Here is a 22,259-nt window from a genome sequence, read left to right on the forward strand (position 1 = left end):
TATGTGGTAAAGCTCCGGGGATAAGGTGTTACAGGATAGGAATGAACAATGAGGGCTCCGAGCTGGAGCACCCCTGGACTCCACTCTGCAGAAGCTTGAGACTTAGTTCCCTCTTTTGTAAAATGAGATAATATTTGTTTCATAAAATTATTTACTAGGATCAAATAAGATAAGGTGAGTAAAGTACTTACTCTAGCAGAGGAGACAGATTTAATCAATGCTATTTTAGTGTCACTCATATTAATATTAATTAATCACATGTGTGAGATGATTCTGAAGTCATTGAGAATGCCATGATACTTTTAGAATGTTAGGGTTCTCACATTCCCACAGATCTAAATCTGTGTCCGTAATCATCTCTTAAATATTGATTCATGATGATGAAAATATCTTTCTCAACTTCCCCGTTCTTCATTTCTTAGCTAACTCTGCAATCAGTGGCATCCATTCAAGTTAACGTCAATAGAGCATCCCATGTTAGAGTGAGCTCCAGAATGTTAGGCTAATAAGAAAATCCTCCTTTTTAAAAATGATTTATATACTCAAAGCCTAAAATTAATCATGTCTCCAAACATTTGGATCTGATAGTGCAGAACACTGGGCAAATAATTTACCAGATTCTCAATGAATCCAAACAAAGTTTGACAAATATGGGGAAAAGTGGGCCAAGAATTTTTCCATACCTGGTATCTATCTATCTATCTATCTATCTATCTATCTTTCTATCTATATGGCACAGAATTTTTAAATAAGTTCACAAATAAAGTTTGTTACATATAGTTTCCAGTTTTACTTGCAATAAAATGAAGTTAACTATTTAGCTATGTAATACATCTAACTAAATGATACTCCCATTTTCCTGCCAAATTATGTACAAAGACATTATAAGAAAACTACTTTTTCATGTAGTAACAACCAAGAGTCATATTGCTCAAGAACAACTATAGGATTGGGCTCAGAAGTTTAACATCCCAGCAACGATATTTTTAAATCATACCTTGTTTAAACAAATGTAAGTAATTGGATTTTCTTCTATATTAAAAAAATGTGCCAGATAAATGCTATAAATCTGAAAGCAGAAAAGTAAGGAAGAAATAGTAATTTATATGCCACAATGGAGTGTTTCACAATTTTTGTTTAACAAAACATACTTTATCCTGCTTACACCTTGATCTATAGGACCCCACTGATTACAAGGCTGTAAATTGTAGGAAGAGCTCTGCAGAAAATCATAAAAGGGCAGCAAGGGGACCTTATATCATGAAGTCACTTGGTCCCTAAGACTCAACCAGGAGTTTGATATTTAGTTTAAACACAACCATATATTCTTATTAATAATGAATAGAGCCACTTGTTTCAATTTCATAAGCCCAGTGCACCAAAGCTGGTGAAATTTCTATTACCCATGACCTGGATATTAATCCTACAATTTTTTTTTTTAAAAGACTCCATTTTTCAAATGTTGACTTCATGCTGAAACAATGAGAAACAACTTTCCCAGAAATTTTGGCACATTGAACAGAGAAATAAGGGTGACCATTCTTTGTTCGCTGGGAGAGCTATTAAAAATGCTTTTGTACAGGAAATACTTTTTTTCTCCCCAGGAATTAGGGGATATCTTCAGGAAACTCAGCAGATTAATCACATGAGCCCTGGCTCAACTTTATTTAAAAGTAAAGCAAAAGCCTTAATGCTTATCTCAAAATGCAAAATCCCACTTTCAGTATTTCAGTATTTCATGATGTTGTTATTTCTTGTTTGAATATTTTTCTATTGGCTCAGAAACTGATCACAAAGATTTTTTTTTCCTTTTTTCAAAATTATTTTTTGTTTTTAGTATTTGAATAAGGGAGAGATAAGAGAAGCATCTTAGTTAAACTTGCCTGGATTTTTAACATGAAACAGCAAGATTATAAACAGTATGATCTAAATTCATAAAGTGAAATATAGACGGAAGCACAGAAGTTTTCAAAACTTTGCATTTTAATTGACGTAAGGACTTTGTACCAATTGTTTTCTAATAAGCTTTTTAATCAGAAAACCTAATTCAAGGAAACAAGCACTTCCTCATTTCGTGTTGGGGAAGGGAATATTCTGACTTTTGGATAACAGGCTTCCCACACAAGTCTGAAACATTGTTCACATTTCTAAAAGTTCTTCTAAGAAATGATGTTTGCTTGCACTTCTAATGGAGAAGTTACAGCTTATATTCATGTTGCCAAAACTCAAGGCTCTCCCCTTTGGCTGAGTCTGAGAATAATCACATGTATGAAAGTACATATTGCACAATCTGCTCTAAGGCTAGGACTAAACACTCAGGATAGTGGTCAAGGTCAAGGGGGAGGCTGTGGAAACAGAAGATCTTGACTCTGCTTTTAAAGAGCATGTGTTCTGATTGCGAAACTAGAAGTGGCGTTCACTGAATAAGAACCTGTTTCTGAAGCTGTATGTTAAGTGCAAACTGAGGCTATGTTGCTGACATGGTGAAGAGTTACATTTATGAGGCCAAGTGATCTCTGGAAAGATGTCTGACAGGTCTAAATGGAAGCATGGTCGATAAGCAGGATATAATGGAAGGGAGGTACAGGGAGGGTCAGTGGATACAGATGCTGAGTTTACAAAGGCTAAAACTCTCCTCCTATCCTAGTTCTCTACATTTTTTCACCCCTCCCCCATGTTCCCATAGCATTCCGGAAAATGCATGGGAAAAAGTGGTCTAAGTGTACGTTTGTGTTTATACATGCAACTTTTCAGACCCTCAATTTGAGCACAGAAGTCAAGAGCATAGATTTAAATAACTGTTAGCCCTTAACTTTGTTTCTGGTCTATCTCATAGGTGGCGATTGCCCCCATGATAGTCATCTCTGTGAAGCTCAGTTTCCTTATCTGTGAAATGGGGATATTGGTAACGGAGTTGTGAAGAATAATTTCTTTAATATATACAAAGCATTCAGTCCAGTGCTTGGCACCAAAAAAGCACTCAGTACATGCTTGCTGTCCGTATTATACTTGCGGAGTTTATCCCCCAGAATAGAGATATCTTGGGCAGCTTATATCAAGACTTGCAGTAGCTTATCTTCAATTTTCTGTACCACGAACAGAGTGAATGCAGAGCAAGAATAAAGCATTTACTAACAAAAAGATGATGGATTAATTCATATACATTTATGTAATTTGGGATGTGATGTCTAAGGACTGGAATTCTGTATTTTATCCTCCCACTTACCTTCTCCCCAGGTTTAATTACAATGGTAATTTATGATAAGACCATAGGTCCTATTAAATTTTTGGTGGGTGACTCTACCCCTTGATAATTTGTGCACCTGTGAGAAAGTGTGAAGGTCTGAAATCACTCAAGATTCTCAAAACCTGCTAAAAACATCGTACTAAGAACAAACAGATACAAGGGATAACTTTGAAGTATTTTATCAGCCAAAACAGTTTCCTTCTAACAAAGAGCAAATGTGATATAGAAATGGTAACCATGGTGAATAAACCTAACTCCCCACCCATGCTAATTTTAGGTTTCGTTCTATTATAAAGGAAAAACTTGAGATTTAACACTATCTAAGGCAATTTTAAGGGAATTTGTCACAAATATTGAGATCCCAATGGCAGTGCTTCCAATGGCGGTGTTTTAACACATTGGTTGTGATAATACTAAAAACATTTTGTTTAACTGTTTCAACCTCCTACGGTCTTGGTCTGCAATACCTATTTCCCAAAAGCTTACTTCTTAGCCACCTCTTCTCCCACAAGCGCTAGTCCAAGTTGAGAAACTTGAAAGACAGCATTTCAAATAAAATGCCCTCAATATGTTTATCTTCACGGGCAATTTGTAACAAATCTGGAATAGCTCTATTCTGTCAAGTGAAATACTGTAAAAGATGATTAAAAAAATTTACCAACAGGTAGTAGTCAAGAAACTATTAAGAGTTTCTACTTCTGTTAGTCAAAAGAAATTACCTGCAGTCCTTTGAGCCATATAATTCCACAAAGGTCAGGAGCTCTGTCTCTAAGAAAGCTGGCTGGTGCCGAGGAAATGATAACCCACTGGGAGACCATGGAGGAGAAAATTTTCAAAGCACTCAGCTAACTTCTGCTGCAAGATTTCCCATTAGAAGGACCAGGTTATTTCAATACCAGATTTACATTCCCCAGGAGGAAAGCAAAACAAATTTAGAATATGAGGGTTCCTGTTCCTCAGAAACTAAATCTGCTTTTAAGTAGAAAGAGTAAGAAGTGATCAGGTGGTTCTCGTATTTTCTAAGCCAAGCAAGAACATTTTTCAAAAAATCGTGTGTGTGTGTGTGTGTGTGTGTGTGTGTGTGTGTGTGTGTGAAAGGAACTCCAGAAAGCAAATTTAAAGTTTGGGAAAAAATCAGACTTACAAAAGGGATGTTTAAATGACACGTTTTGAAGCAGTTTTTTTTTTACTAGCTAATTCATAATTACAAATGCTTTTGCATATTTGCACTTGAATCAGGAAAGATGAAAATGGCCATTCTCTGAACACTTGTTGCTGTTTCAATTTGCAGGGTGGAAATTTAGTGATGCTGTGAATGGAGAGAGTATAGAGTATATAATAATATTTTCTAAGAATAGGTCAACAGCCTGGTTCTGATCCATGGCTAAATTTTAAGACAGCTATGGCAAAATGAGAAAAATTAAAATAATGTTCATAAATGTAACTATTTAAAGAACTGTCATTATGTATTTCCTATCTTTAAGAAATACTGATGATGATTAATGTTATTTTCACTCCTAATGTTTTTAATGGATAAATATGAAGTGAGCCACTATAGGTTAATTTCTAAGGCTTTTTTTTTGTTTCTTATTGACAAAATATAAGAGTCAGAAACCTTCCAGTATATACTGCAGGCATGGAGCTCATGGTTATTTAGAATGGCTTCATTCGCCAGAAAATGAGCTTTATCTTCCCTACAGTAGGGGTGAAAAACGTAGTAAGTACACTTACATACGTTCTCCATTGTGTGTTTTGAGGCAGAAATTATTACCTGCATATGTACAAATGTAGACTCCTGTATGACATTCTGACCTACTACAACTTTGAAATTTTGAGACATTTCCAATAATCACTGGATCCAAAGGCGATTTTCTCTTTGGATCACCCCTTTCTCCAAGGATGGTTTGGCAAATGCGCTTTCATGAAGAGGCTCTCTGAGAACTATTATTTCCAGCTTCATACAACCAAAAAACAAACAACCAACCAAAACCCCTATCACAGAAAGACTGTGGCCCAGGAACCCAGAAGAGATGAGAGCTCTGCTTTAACAAGGAACTAAAAAGTGCCTCCAGACAACCCTTGCTCTGTCAATAGATGCATCATCAAACTGACACCTAGAAATGCGGGAAAAGCTGGCAAAAGGGTTGTAGATTGGAAGTAAAATGTCATGGACTGACAGGTTTAAAATCTGATTGTCTGATATTACTGCCACAATTCATAATAATGTGAAAGTGACCAAAGCCTGGAAAAGAATATAAGTCTAGTCATTGTGTGTATAAGCAAATGCAAGGGGCTGCATGACAGAAACTGCCAGATCCAAAGGCATCATTCCTTTGCCGCTAGCCAAAGAGGAGAATGAGAAAACTGTTTATAGTACTTAGCCCAGGTGTGTAGTTTCTTGCCCTTCCCTTCTAGCTTCTGGAATTTTCTATCAGAATTGTGGATAAGACGGCACCATCTGGGTAGATGAAATTTAGAACTTGATGGTTTTAAGTCCCAAGAGATGCCAAGAGAAGTGGCTGACAACTGGGTTAACACCCTGCAGCATCTGGTAGGAGTTAGGCTACTGTCACCCATTTATCATTACTTCCGTCTCCAGTGACAGAGAACGCCCTGTGTTCAGTGTCTCAGGGTCCTTGGAAATGCATCAGTCATTTGCACCATAGATAAGTGAGGATTCTCCTCCAATACATCTTACCATTGTGGACAATTCCTAGAAATATAAGATAATATAAGAAATGTGCCTAACTGCCAGCCTGGTAGGAGTTTTGCATCGAGTCATATATTAGTCGCTCCGCTGCATGTCTAAAACTCTGTCCTTGAAAACCTATCAACTTCTCTAGTCGGAAAAGTGACAAGACCTCCTTTGATTTGTATCTACGCATTAGGTTTTAATTTTCCAAATGATGAAGGGGCCAGTTGTTTTGAGTTATATGGTTTTTCCTAGTACTATAGAAGAAAGAAATCCATATTCTAAGGATGAATCTGTTTGTAAATTTAAAAGTTTGTCTTCTTTCTAATTCTGTTGCTTCAAGGATCTGACCTTAAAAATAAGAACACATTAAGGGGATTTTCTCATCTGTCTGACACCTGGAGCTTCCACACTGTATTGACATTTGCTGCGGCAATAGTATAGTGAGATTTGGGAAAAGAATTCTGGGACTCTCCCTCACTCATCAGGAATGTCACATGTCTGTGCCTCTGCTGTTGTCTGAACCATGGAATAAAAGGTGTAGACACAAAGCCGTGGGAAGCCATTTGAGGAGGATGGAATAGTCTGGATTCTCAGCCTACTTTCGCCTTGCTGAATTGTGTGACTACTAAAAGTTGCTTCATATCTATGGATTCTCAAAATAGTACATCGTCATAAATGTTGTCAAGTATTTTCCAGAACAGAATCTCTGCAATAACCCCTAACCAGTTCACTATTACCCATTCTTTCTCCTTGAAAATGAGGGAAGGGATGGACATTAGAGGCTTTTCCAAGTATGAGATTTCATCTTTTCTGATGTCTAATCCAACCAAGTAAATTGGGCATTTATGTTATAAAACTTAGTTTCACATAGATTATTTCCCTGTAAGAGTTATTATTAGCTCCATATTACAGAATTTTTTTTTTAATTCCGAAGCTGAGAGGAGCTAAGAGATCTGCTTTGAGACCCCTTCTTAGCTGGAGAGGCTGAATTGGGATTTTAAATCATCAAAAAATAACTCCAAATCCAAGACTCAACCTGCAATAGTGAAGCCACCTTAACTCTCTCTCATGAATGTTCTTAAGAATTTGACCTTTAGGCCTCTTTTTTTCCTACGGGAGGGCCTGTGGCCTGCCTCAATCAGAAGATAAGGAGACCAGCCATCTCAGCTTTTGCAGTTCTTGCCTCAGACCTGATCTTCATCAAAACCCTCTACATGATAGCAAGGTGATTTTAAGTTATGTTGGGAGTTGGGGAGGAAAGCAGGCAAAAATGGCTAGGCCCTGCAGTGTTTGCCATTCCTGAAAACTCAGGACTAAGTTTATTTTTGAATTGCTAGAGAAACCCTGGAGATAGTATAAACCTCCCGTGTAGATGTTTATTTGATAATTTTTCAAAATGTGTTCAAAACCTTCAAAGGTATAAACATTAGTGAAGCACAAATGCCCACCCTGTCTTTCCCTCAATGTCTCTTCCCCTGGTATACATGGTGAAAGAGGGACTTTATCTCATAAACTTTGTAAACTATTGACCATGAATTATTGCTTCTCTTATCTCACTCAGCTTGGCCAGTGCTACCACTAACTCCTGGTAGGAAGCTGCTTTCTGCATAGGTCCCAGTGGATAGGTAACATGGCTTATAATGCATGTATCTGACCTCAGTGAATGATGATAAAACATGTAAAATTAGAAATTCTCTGTGTGAAATATAATTTTTCCCATAGTTCAAATTATCTGTGGCCCAATACATAATCTTCCTGGCTAATTTTTAAACAATGAAGTTAGGCAAGTGGAGATCAAAATAGCTGCTTTATACCAATAAAAAAATCAGATTTGAGGATGTGGCTTAGGTATGTGATCACAATGGACTTCCTATTAATGAACCCTATTAATAAATCTTATGCCCCTAAACGCAGGCAGCGCTGAATAACCACAAGCTTCCCTACACTGAGGTTGTTCTTGTCACATTTGGAGTAGGAGAACCAGGCAGACTGCATCCCCTCTGTGGGCATACCAGTTTCCAAGGGAAAGAGAGGGAGCAGTGGACCTTGTGCTTATGAGTTCCTTACCCAAACTCAGCATTCTGACATCTCCCTCCTCTTCCCTGGGAGAAGAGTAAGTGAGTGGTGAAGCAGGAGGCCAGGAATGTTTAGAAAAACGCACTCTTCTCATTAGAAACCAGAGAAATGGGGAATAAGTGAATCACCAAATACAGAGAATATGCATCTTTGGACTGAAGCAGTTCCTCCTCATGTGGAAGTCTTGAAATTCTAACTTTGCTTAGGTATTTGTAGCTTTCATATCAATCTATGAAAATGCCAGCATCTTCTAGGGTTTTTAGGACATCCATTGTAAAATCAGTTGCCCACTTTTTGGAAAACTCTCATCCTCTGACACTGGATGGTTTATACTGCGATCTATCCCCTTCTTTGCATGAGTATAATTTCCCATGTGACTTTCTCAGACTGTAATAATGGTCTCAAAAGGACTCATTCAAGGTAGTTCATGGTGGTGGCATTTGGCATCTAAATTCATGGCATAATCCACCTGAGAAAGTGGGCACTTTGGGATGAATTTTGGCACTTGTCATCTTGCCAGAATGGATGTTTCTCCCTACACCCCCTACCCCGACAGCTGTGTCCTTTGAGGTCTATAGATACACCTTTCTATTCTCTTATACTGCTGGTTGCCTAGGAGCAAATATTGACTCTGTCACAGCCAGCACCCAAGGACAGATTCTTTCAGTTAAAATGTCATAGGTATGGTTTACCATTAACAGACGTAATGACCAGCCAAGTTAGAATAATAATCCTTGAAAATTTATTTGATGACCATCGACTTAACGCTGTGGTCTACTGACTTAAGAGTGTTCTTCCCACACTACATTTTTTTTTAACTCTCTGAGAACCAAATCACGGCTTCCTTGACTTTTATATGGGAAATCCAATTAGTACTTTTCAACAATTTAAATTCAGTCGCCCTGTAAGTGTCGTTTGGAGTCTGCTTTGATGAAATCTTATCTGAGAACTCTGAGGACTGACTCTGATCTCATATAGTACTTGTCTGCATTAACTATTTCCTCATTATATTATTTGTCTTGGCTTAAGCAAAATTTATTTTCAGAAAGCCTCAGTACATTCCTGAAAGCACTGACCTTAGCTTATACATGTCACAAATCTTCTACATTATGTGTTCACTGAATGCTAATTGGTTGGCTAAAGAATTTGTCCTCATCTGACACTGTATTTGAGAATAATGCTGCCTAATTACTCATACTTCTTTATCAGAGTGCCATGTTTTGATACAACTTAATGGGGATAGGAGGAGGAGGAAGGAGAGAACCAAAAAATTGAAGCCAGATAATTAAAATGATTCAGCCCAAAGATGTCCTGTTAGTTAACAACAGATGTGAGATCCAAAATTTAGTTCTCAGTAAGATGAGGTTTCTATGTCACCATGCTGAATCTTTCTGAGATATGCTGGCACTTTCTCTGGTCCAGGAAGCTCTCCCTATTATCAAAATTAGAGGCTGAAGCCATAGAAGATTGAGATTGAATATATTGTAGGTGGGCACAGGCACTTGCCCTTTTAGCAATCACCCAGGGTAATTTTAAACAGACAGTTTCAAAATCACCACCTGGGAAACAACTCTAGTCTTACCAACAATTGGTCTTGCTATCTTCTGCTTACTGTATTATTTTTTTTTCCCTAGGCCTAAATCCATGTGTTGAGTGAGAATGTTTAGAAATGGTCAGCAAATGGTCATGTCACCAACAAGACAGTATTTTATTGCAGCAAAAGGGACTCTGATCTACCACCACCACAGCCAGGGACACGTGGCTGCAAGAGGAACACAAAATACAGGACTTTTCCTCCTACCTACTCACAGTGAGCCCCAGGATCCAGTGTATGGCAGTCCTCTCTGCTTCACAAGCTTTTAATCAGCAGTGACAGCCAATTATATGCACTAATTTGAATGTATTTCTGACATACTTAATAAAAGAAATAGCAGCAACACTATTCTCCAAAAGTAGTGGAGTTCAAAGAAAAATTCTATTTGTGATATTCCCTTCAAGAGAAGGATACAATAACTGTTTTTAAAAACTATTTTTATTTAAGTAGTTTTGGGGATACAAGTAGTTTTTGGTTACATGGATAAGTTCCTTTAGTGGTGATTTCTGAGATTTTTAGTGCACTCGTTATACAAGCAGTGTACACTGTACCCACTATGTAATCTTCTATCTGTTACTCCCCTCCCCCCAGGGTACTTAAAGTCCATTCCATCGTTCTTATGCCTTTACACCCTCATAGCTTAGCTTCCACTTATAAGTGATATTTGGTTTTGCATTCCTGAGTTACTTGATTAGAATAATGGCCTCCAGCTCCATCCATATTTTCACAAAAGACATGCTCTTATTCCTTATTATGGCTGAGTAGTATTACATGGAGTATACATGCCACATTTTCTTTATCCACTTACTGGTTGATGGGCACTTAGGTTGGTTCCACAGCTTCACAATGACGAAGGGTGCTGCTATAAACATGCCTGTGCCTGTGTCTTTTTTCAGACAATGCCTTCTTTTCCTTTTGGTAGATACCCAGTAGTGGGATTGCCGAATTGAATGGTAGTTCTACTTTTAGTTCTTTATGGAATCTCCGTACAATTTTCCATAGCGGTTGTACTAATTTTCATTTCCACCAGAAGTATCAATGTGTTCCCTTTCCACCACACCCATCCCAACGTCCATTGTGTTTTGACTTTTTAATTATGGCCACTCTTGCAGGAGTAAGGTGGTATGTCATTGTGGTTTTAGTTTGCATTTCCCTAATGATTAGTGATATTGAGACTTTTTTCATATGTTTGTTGGCTGTTTGTATATCTTCTTATGAGAATTGTCTGTTCATGTCTTTGGCCCACTTTTGGATGGGATTGTATTTTTTTTTTCTTGCTTAATTGTTTGAGTTCCTTATAGATTCTAGATATTAGTCCTTTGGCAGATACATAGTAGGCAAATATTTTCTTCCACTCTGTGTGTTGTCTGTCTAGTGATTATTTCTTTTGCTGTGCAGAAGCTTTTTTTCATTTAATTAGGCCCCATTCATATATTTTTGTTTTTGTTGCATTTGTTTTGGGGATCTTAATCATGAATTGTTCACCTAAACCAAATAATTTTTTTGATATTATCTTTTAGAATTTTTATGATTTCTGGTCTTAGATACGTCTTTGATCTATCTTAAGTTGGATTTTTGTATAAGGTGAGAGATGGGGATTCAATTTCATTCTTCTACATATGACTTACTGGTTTTCCCAGAACCATTTATTGAATAGAGTGTCCTTTCCCTAATTTATGTTTTTGTATGCTTTGTTGAAGATTCATTGGTTATAAGTATTTGGCTTTTTTTCTTGGTTCTCTACTCTTGTTCCATTGTCTATGTACCTATTTTTATAACAGTAACATGCTGTTTTGGTAAATAGAACCTTGTAGTATAATCTGAAGTTGGGTAATGTAATGCCTTCAGATTTGTTCTTTTTGCCTAGTATCACTTTGACTATGTGGGATTATTTTTTTGTTATTATTTTTATTTTTGAGACCAAGTTTCACTCTTGTTGCCCAGGCTGGAATGCAATCGAAGGATCTCAGCTCATCACAGCCTCTGCCTCCCAGATTCAAGCAATTGTCTTATCTCAGCCTCCCGAATAGCTGGGATTACAGGCACATGCCACCACACCCAGCTAATTTTGTATTTTTAGTAGTGATAGGGTTTCTCCATGTTGGTCAGGCTGATCTGGAACTCCTGACCTCAGGTGATTCCCCAGCCTCAGCCTTTCAAAGCACTGGGATTACAGGAGTGAGCCACCACACCTGGCCTATGTGGGCTCTTTTTTCGTTTATTTTAATCCAGGCACATTGTTTAAAATATCCAATTTGTCCACAAATTCATGCTTATATTACATCTGTGCTCTACCCTGATTAGAACATAAACTGCTTGAGGGCAGGTACAATGCCTATCTTGCTCACTCTTTTAACTTAAAGCCCAGTACTGCGTCTAGAAGACAGCGTATAGCAAATAAATGTTAGGAAAATAAGGACCCTAGAGAAAATCATAGGAGGCTTCAACTACCCATAGGAGACATTACTGTTGAGGTGTGCATGTTTTATACCAACAACCAACTTCCGTTAAAAAGCAGGATATAAAATGTCATTCTTTTTTATATCTGAGGAAGTAATTTCAGAATAATATGGAACATATAAAGGATTAAATCTTACCTATGAAATGCATGTGAAGTGTCTGGCATTGAATCTGATACATAGTAGGTGCTCAATGGACAGCTTCTGTTGCAATTACCGCTGCTATTATTTTAAACATTGGATTTTAATTTTTTTTTTAATTCAGGAAATGACCTGCAATTATATGTGATTTTTTAAGCCATGGAACCTGTCTAAGGATTAAAATCCCCGGGAACTCTGACTGTGAAGATTATAAGGATAGGGTTCTCTGGTTGTAATTACAGCATTTTCTCTGAGTTAGCAGAATACAAGTCTCTGATCATTTTAAAATAAATCTGCCTTCCCATCATCATTTTAAAATAAATCTGTCTTCCCATAAATCACACATATTGAGAAGAGTTTAAAAACATAATGAACAATTTTGTGACATTTTACAAGATTACATCTATTTTAGGGGGAAAAAGGCTATACACATACATGCAGACTCACAAGTATGTATATATGTGTATGTATTAGAAAAAAACAGAACTTTTAAAATTGATGTAGCCTAGAGTTGTCTCTCTTGATTTTAAATGTACCAACATTTTCTAAAGCTAAATGTATAAATCAGAGACATACACTCTGCCCATAAATTCCCATGGTCCAAAGTATAGACCGATATTACACTGCAAAAAATTCTTGTTTACCCACAATCCAGACCTCTAGGATGGGGAAGTACCACAAATGGATTTAGCGGGATTTTTGCAAATGCTGTCCTTCAACTTTATGCTAAAAGAGAGGGAAGTGGTAAGCAAACACACTGTTAAGGCTTTGGTCAGATGAAAGAAACCTCTAGGATGTATCAAGGACTAGGGAAGCCTGCCCAAGTTTTTGTGACCAGTGGCTCTTAACCTTTAATTTCTTAGGGATTACTCGGAGAGCCTCATGAAAACCATAACTTCTTCTCTGAAGAAACGCACTTTTACACATGCACATAAAATCTGGCATACGGTTTCAGGGTGTTCACAACTCCTAGAGAAATTAAGTTTAAGAAAAAGCCCACATACTCGTTATTTAAAAGGTTTCCAGCTGAGGTTGAGAGGCATGACCCTTCCTTGCTAAATGCTACATGTTTCCAGTCAGTGACTCCGTTGGGGAAGAGCCGGCATAAAGTCCAGATGTGAGCAAGTGTACCAGCAAGGAGACACTACTTTCTTAGAAACTATGGAAATGTTGCTGAATGTATGACTCTGATCTTTTCTTAAGAATGATGTCCTGTGACCCCTTTTCTCTTGGAAAATCCCAAGAATTGTCTCCTTCTTAAATTGTGATAAGTGGAATTGTCCTTTCAGATGCTTTTTAATTTTTAATTATCAGCATGTCAATAATCTGATAAAGTAATTATAAGTATTTACTTCATGCTTGGTGTATCTCTGGCACTGTATTAGACACTATGGCAGTCAGACCAAGTCAGCACAAGGCACGGTCTTGCCTGTCCTTGAAGACATTCAGGACTGCTTGAGAGTTCTGAATAACTTTTGAAACAAGGACACACCTCATGAATAGCATGCACCTAACAAATCTCGAGATGTTTGGCATTATTAGATATGCCACTAAAGGAATATACAGTACATTTCAGTTGTCAAAATATGGTGTCACATGTAGGAACTTAGTTGCTACAGTATCTTGGGGCTGAGGCAGGCATTGCCCACGGGTTTATGAGAACATATTTCTTTGGAAGGTTTGAAACTAGGACTGGAGATTAAAGATCAACTGCAAGGGCCAGCCCTTCTCCCTCCCTTTTCCTTGTCATAGTAGATAACTGTTCCAGGCACTGTTCTAAGGTCGTTACATCGATTAGCCTGGTTAGTTTTCACAAGCACACTATGAGGTAGCTTCTACCTCCATTTCCTCACTGTGATCACTGAGGAACACCTCATCAAACATCCTAGGATCAGGAAAATACAACAACCAAAATACCAACCTTGGCAGAACTGGCTCCAGAGGTTGTGCCTTTAACCAATATGTTAATAAATTAGCATTTATTCTGTGCCAGCACAGGGCTTGACTCTGGGAAGGCAGAGTTTGCTGTCAATGTCCTGTCATGGTAGACGGTGTTTCCAGAGACAATCACTAGAACATCTCTCACCCCCCACGTGCTCTGATGCGTTATGGTCTTCCCACATCCTCATGGATGTTTGAAGTCTGCTGTTTTCCCCTAAACCTGGGCGAGTTCTGTGACTACTTTGACCAATAGAATACAGCAGATGTTCTGGTACTTCTGAGTTCACATCTTCAGGAGGATGAGAAGCTCCTGGCTGGGCATCTTAGATTGCTCTCTGTTGGGGTACTAAGTCTAAGAACTCTCCTGCCATCCTGAGAGAAGGCCAAAATATCTAATGGGTACCAAACTTAGTGCCTGGGTTACAAAATAATCTGTATAACAAACCTCCGTGATACAAGTTTACCTAGATAACAAACCGGCATATGTACCCCCTAAACCAAAAATAAGAGGAGGAGGAGGAGCACAATTGAAGCTGCTGTTGGTGTGTGGAGGGCATTATTTAAAAACAAATCAGGGAAATACAACTCATACTACCTGGGACTAATCAGATGGATGGATAGACCATGAAGGCAGTCATAGAGGGGTCCCAGTTTCCAGACTTGGGCATTTATTGGCTAGTGCTGCTACTCATCAAGATAAGGAATAGAGACTCAGGAGCAGAGATGAGGCGAAAGGTAAGGAATAAATTTCTGGTGTGCCTTTGTGGTATCCAGGCAGAGATGTCAAGCAGCTTGATCAATAGACACTCTGAAGTTCAAGACAGATGTTTCCCAAACATACAGAGTGGAGAGTCACCAGTATGCAAGTGATTACTAAATTGCTGGAGTGATTTAGAACTCTTACAGAGAGTATGTATAGTGTCCCCCTCCACGCCCAAAACATTGCTAGGAAGTGATTCTAAGAAAAATTTGGTAATTCAATGATTTCAAAGATATTTTTGACATTTTGACATCTCTAAATCAAAACGCATCTTAAAGTTAATGGAAGTTCATTGTTTAGTTGACTGTACTTTTCCCTAAAATTACAAAAATAATAGTTTCTTATAATAAATGACATTTTCTATTCATAAAATAACGTAGCACATCAAAGCAGCCTGGATCTAGTGATTGCTTAAGGAGAAGGCTATGTGTATTTAAGTGAAAGAAGCAGTCTATGAAAAAAATCCATTAAAAAATGGTAGTGCACATTGTATGCTAATGATGAAAATAATGACATGACTCATGATGAATTTGGGAGCACTGTTCTAAAGAGCTTTAATAACAGCAATGGCAACAATTGCGATTATTTATTGCATGCTACATAGCGCACTGACTGTGCAGGTGCTTGCTTCCCTAAGTATACATATGTATTAATTTCAATCTCATATGGATCTCAGGAGGTATACTTCATTTATAGATGAGGAAACTTTGGCAGTATGACATAGTATCAAGTCTAAGTCCTAACAAAGTAGCAACTCCACAACAGGAATTAGAATGATCTGTTGATTCCCAGGATTAAAGCATAGCCAGAAAAAAAATTTTGGAAAGTTAGTACCAAGAAGTGGAGGTTCAGTAGATTGTAGAGGTCATATAAATCGTGCTAGCAAATGGTGGAATTCTAGCTACACAGCACAATTCATGAACAAACAGGATAAAAAACTCTGGAATGGAAACTTCCAAGAATAGCTCAAGACCTCAGGTCCAAGCAGGGAATTGGGTACTTGAGGAAATCACTAGAATGAGAAATAAGGAGCAGGTCCAAGAACTGAGTCCTTTGTGGAAACACTCTGGGGACAGAGAAGGAGTAATTCTTGGGAGACTCCAGGGTATGTACCAAGAAGTAGCCTGGGAACTGCTTCAAACTTAGTTTCTGGTTCAAATTGATTCTGGAATTGGGGAAAGAGGTGGCTTATAAAAGGGGGTTGAAGATGCCAAAGTTGTGAGGAATGAGAGATTATAGAGGATAGAGAATCAAGCAGGACTTGAAATCAACAAGAAAAGTGTTCAGAAATTCCTTGGCTGTTTGATGTTATCAGTTGTGAGGAAAACTCAGTACCAGAGAAAACAACTTTCCTCTTCTCGGATTTTTTGGCCTACCAATTTATGGGTCAAAACCAATAAAGTAACCCCTGCCAGAAGCAATTTATCTGTAGAACAAACCTGCACAAGCGTCCCTGAAACTAAAATAAAAGTTGAATAATAACAATAATAAAGGATGAACAGTTTTTAAATCTGTTGTGATTTAGCCAGATCTAGCAATTAAAAACAAAAAGTAAGAATATTTATAAGAACACTGTTAATATCCAGCCTGGGCAACATGCCGAAACCCATCTCTACAAAAAAATACAAAAATTAACCAGGTATTAGGGCACATGCCTGTGGCCCCAGCTACTCAGGAGGCTGAGGAAGGAGAATGGCTTGAACCAGGGAGTCAGAGGTTGCAGTGAACCAAAATCTCACCACTGCACTCCAGCCTGGAGACAGGACGAGACTCCGTCTCAAATACAACAACAACAACAAAAGAAAAAACCCACACACATTTTTTACACATTTTTAAACTTTCAGATGAAATTTTTGATTCTGGTAATAGATGAAAAGCTGTTAAATTCAAAACGCAAGTGGTTAAGGAGAATAACCCTCTTGAGAAATCTTTGCTAAAATGAAGAACTTCAGAATTGTTAATGCTTTCCTATACAGATCATCAGTAAGTAAATAAGCCTCTACTTTTCCAAAATGTGAAACACATCTATGTGTCAAGGAGTCCTGGATTTATGCAATTCAGGTATTAAAAGGGAAGAAAAAAAAAAACAGATTCATGAGGCTTCATGGGGGTCTAAGCTCAGGATGTGAGTTAGAAGATGACAAAATCCTTGAAAAGTTCTAGTTCAGGGATGGACAAATTGCAGCCATGGACCAAATCCTGCCAATTGCCTGTTTTTGAACAACCTGTAAACTAAGAATGGTTTTTACATTTTTCAATGGTTCGAATAACAAATAAACATATAAAAATATAATATTTCATGACATGTGAAAATGATATAAAATTCAGAATATAAAATTCAAATTTTGTATAGAAATACACAGCAATGAAAGTTCAGAATTACCAGTGGATATACAATTAACCAAGTATTGACTTACACATTACCAATCATAAATGAATACAATTCAAAATAAAGTTCTTCAACACACTGCCACATCCATTCATTGACACATAGCCTATGGCTGCTTTCTTGCTGCAACAGCAGAGTGCAGTACTTCCAACAGAGACAGCAAAGTCTTACTATCTTGCACATCACACACACACAAAATGTTTCCTGACCCCTGCTCTGAAAGAAAAATGAAAAAGCATCTTTTTCAAGCCAATCATTCATAACTCCTGAAAAGGTAGATCCCGGTGGTAAATGAGTAAATTTCATTAATAAGATTGGTGAAGAGCTGGGCACAGTGGCTCACGCCTGGAATCGCAGCACTTTGAGAGGCCGAGGCAGTCAGATCACCTGAGGTCAGGAGTTTGAGACCAGCCTGGCCAACATGGTGAAACTCCATCTCTACTAAAAATACAAAAATTCGCTGGTATGGTGGCAGGTGCCTATAAATACTAACTACTTGGGAGGCTGAGACAGGAAAATCGCTTGAACCCAGGAGGTGGAGATTGCAGTGAGCCAAGATCACGCCACTGCACTGCAGCCTAAGCAACAGAGCAAGTCTCTGTCTCAAAAAAACAAAACAAAACAAAACAAAACAAAACAAAACAAAACAAAACAAAACAAAACAAAACAAGATTAGTTGAGAAAACCCCTCTGGTCTCCGGTCCCTACTCCGACATCTCTGTTTTCCCATTCACAGCCCATATTTTCAATCCTGGTTACGCATTATTTTTAGAACTTAGAACCTGATGTCCTTCTGCTTTGAGTTTCTGTTTTTGCTGTCACCTGCTTGGAACATTTTCCCCTCCTACCTCTGCACCAATAATTACTATTTGTTGCTCAATCATATAGCCTACAGCAAAAATATGCAGATAAATTTTTATTTTAAAATTTTCCATAACTACAAATCTTTCAATATTACATTATCTTTTTCATAGAACAAGTTGTCATTACCATGATTAATAATGTTCAATTGACTAGACAATGGAATTATTTTATAGATTTGATTACAATTATTAAACATAAAAAGGAAAATGTTATTATGTAAGCATCCTTAATGAAATAAACTGAATTATTTTTATCTATTATTTTCCTAGGTTCATATGTCCTGAATGAATATTAATTATTGATGGAATAGCACAGATTCAGCACCAATGTTTTTTTCTCCCCAGTTTTCATTATTGTCTTTGTTTCTAGATGTAGCATTGAGAAAATGTGTTATGCTAAAGAAGTTGGGAATGAAAATTTCAGGAGACTCAATTCATAGACCCACCTTTGGAGTTTTGCCACAGAAATTACATTGTAATCTAACACCTAAAAATATTTTTTATGTTTCATCACTTTTCCACCGCATTAGGTTTCTATTCTTTTTTCTTCCTAAGCAAATAATTGGAAATCATTTAGATTTACAAAGGGATTAGTTACACAGTTCTTAGTGATTCATTTCCTTATCACCATTGTTCTGTAAATGAAAAGTTCTTACACACCCTAAGTAGAACCTCAGAGACCTGCCTTTTTATTGTAACTGGAAGAAGAGCTACCCTGAAAGGGAGGTAGGAAAATTCCATCTCAGGTAGATTGACTTTAGGAACAAGTAACGATGGAGTTGGCTGCCTAGACAGTAATGTCTGTAGAATTCTTTGGCTGCTCTTATTACCCTGAAAGTCTATACACATCTGCAAAGTACATGTAGCCCAGTGTGAAAACCGCTGCTCTACTAGATGTCCCTATATTCACTGTATTAACTATGTTCACCTCTGCATCCCCATGTGCCTGATACAACATGTGTTCAGTCATGTTCAATAAATGGAATTTAGATGAATTGCAGATCTAATTATATCATAAGACTCTCTCATTAAAATGTGACATTTTCCTTCCTTGTCATTCACATACGAGCCAGAAACTTCTACATTTCTCACATTTTAAAAAAAAACATTTCAAAAATTTCAACTTTCAAGGACACAGTTTTTCTCTAACAGAACCCTGTAAAGAAATCCAATACCATACTTCTAACGCTTTTTGAAGAAAGGGAAACAAGAAGCTTTGGGCTTTGACAATACACTAACCTTACCTTTGAAAATGTATGGCTATTGGAAGAATGGATTAATTAACACTCTAAGAGCTCGATTATATTTGCAAATTAGAGAACTCAGTCAAGGTGGCTTCTGGCCAAAATAAGAATGATAACTTGCTAATTAGTTTTGCCTATTATTTGTAGGAAGGCGTTTATTCTGTCTATGAGAATAAAGTGTATATTACAGCTACCCCACTTATTAAGAAACTTGATATATTGCAACTAGCTAAAAATAATGATGGAATAACAGAAAAACCTAAATACTTGCATTTTCTAAAACACCTTTAATTTACATTCTGCCTTTTTTCTGTAATTACCTTTTTCTATATCCAAAAACTCAAAGAAGGATAAATCACAGTATAGGAGTTCTCTTTGTTATAGAACATTTTCCCAGGTACCTTTTCCCCTGCCAAACACCCTTTTGTCCCTAAAGGCAAAGAAAAAAAAATTGATTCCATTCAATTTCTTCTAAACCTGCTACTGTAGTTTTATAAGATAGGAAAACCAAGGGCAAAAACATCGAGATTTGCTGCCTGTAGTAGGAGAATTAGCTGAAGTCTCTGGTTCACTTTGTCTTTATAGGTATACCATAAATTTCAGGACTTGCTTTTCTATGTCTATATTTCTTTATTGGCGTTCCACAGCTAAAATCGCTGACCCCATTAGATCGCTGTTCCTACAGTAAGTATTGAGCTTTCAGCCTTTCTTTTTCTTTTCAATGGCAATTTCTGCCTTGGGGACGCTGGTTTATGTTCCTGGAATGACCAGTAATTCACAGAAAATCCCAAACCATACTATTGACAAATGCATCTGCAATACTAAGACCAATATATGTCACGGTTGGTCTCATTTCAGAGAAAAGTTAGTCTAAGTGTTAGCCTAAGTGTAACTTAAAATAAAATTCATAAAAACATGTACCATTATCTCTATTGAACAGATGCAAACCTAGGACTTCATATATAGTAAGTTAGCCAACAAGGCTATTAAAATGCAGATCTGGGTTTGCTGACCGCAGGCTCAGTGCCCTTTGTTAACATAGCATGCTGTCAAAGCACTTTAATTCTAGAGAGGAGCTCTCATGGATAGGCAAGTACTTAGAACAGTCAGTACCCAAAGCAAGGCCAGAGACACTTCCTTTCTCTTCCTGGTAGAGAAACACACAGCAATGAAAGTTCAGAATTGCCAGTGGATATACAATTAACCAAGCATTGACTTATTCATTACCAATCATAAATGAATGCAATTTAAGTACCTATTTGATCTGAGGTGAGTAGAGGTAACAAACTTTCCAAACATTTAAAAAATCTTTATTCTTTAGGATTCCCAGAGACCAAAATAAAAAAGGAACATGTTTAGATAGACAAATACCTCATTGTGTTTACACAAATAAATAAACAGAATTTTATACCATAGGAATACGTTAAAGTGTCCTACAAATAACTAAAATTTGAGATACTCAAATTAATGATAAAATCCATCAAGTATCCTCTGCTCACCTCCCTCTCAACCTCCATCTCCATTTCTCTGTAGATTCCTTCAGCTCTGCTGGTCACTTCAAGGTCGATGCACACAAAAGCAGAAAATTCTTCAACACAGGAGGCAGCTCGGCCTTAAAGAACCAAACATCTAACAGTATCTTTCTCACCTAATAATAAAAAAAAAAAAAGCAGTATTACAAAACTCTTCTGTCTCTCTATTTCTCTGTTCAGGGCAGTCCCTGCTTCTTGCCTCCCCTTAATGGCAGAATTCCTTATAGTTATTGCCTGCGTCCACTGTCCCCATGTCTCTCCTGTATTAGTTTGTTCTCAGGCTGCTGATAAAGACATACCTGGGACTGGGTAATCTATAAAGGAAAGAGATCTAATGACAAAGCTCCACATGACTGGGGAGGCGTCACGATCATGTGGGAAAGCAAAGGGGAAGCAAGACATGTATTCATGGCAACAGGCAAGAGAGCTCGTGCAGGGGAACTCCCATTTATAAAACCATCCCAACTCATGGGACGTGCTATCACAAGAACACTATAGGGGGAGCTGCCCCCATGATTCAGTTATCTCCACCTGCCCCCATCCTTGACATGTGGGGATTATCACAAATCAAGGTGAGACTTGGGTGGGGCCACTGCCAAACCATATCACTTCCCCGTCCTGCTTGAACTCACTAAAGTTGGGGTTCTCTCCAACACAGCTCCATGACAAGAACTTTATTGTTTTCAAGTTCATCAGTGACCTTTGTCATGGACTGAATTATGTCCCTCTCAAATTCACATATTGAAGCCCTACCCTCAATATGACTATTTGGAGGTAGGACCTTTGAAGAGGTAATTAAAGTTAAATGAGATCATAGAGTGGGATCCTAATCCAATATGACTGGTGTCCTTAGAAGAAAGACAAAAAGCTGGGATACACATGCACTGAGAAAAGGTCATGTGAGAACACAGTCAAAAGGCACTGTCTGCAAACCACAGAGAAAGACTTCAGGAGAAACCAACCCTGCTGGCCCCTTGAACTTTCAGCTTCCATAACTGTAAGAAAATACGTTTCTGTTGTTTAAGCCACCCAGTCGTTGAATTTTGTTGGGGCAGCCTTAGCAGACGAACACAACCTCTGCATTACTAAATTCAATGATAGTTTTTTCGTTGTCCAGTTTTACTTTGCCTATCAGCTGCATTTGACACAGCTGAACATTCACGCAGGATATCACAACTAATTAGTTTTTCTCTTATTTTCCTACTCACTCTTTCTCATCTCCTTTTTCTACTCCTTCTCAATTATCTACTTCTAAATGTTAGCAGGCTCCAGTCAGTGAACTCGTCCTCTTTAGTAATTATGCTTTGTCGCTGGATGA

This window comes from Cebus imitator, unplaced genomic scaffold, assembly GCF_001604975.1.
Source record: "Cebus imitator isolate Cc_AM_T3 unplaced genomic scaffold, Cebus_imitator-1.0 Scaffold34, whole genome shotgun sequence".
NCBI classification, from domain to species: domain Eukaryota; kingdom Metazoa; phylum Chordata; class Mammalia; order Primates; family Cebidae; genus Cebus; species Cebus imitator.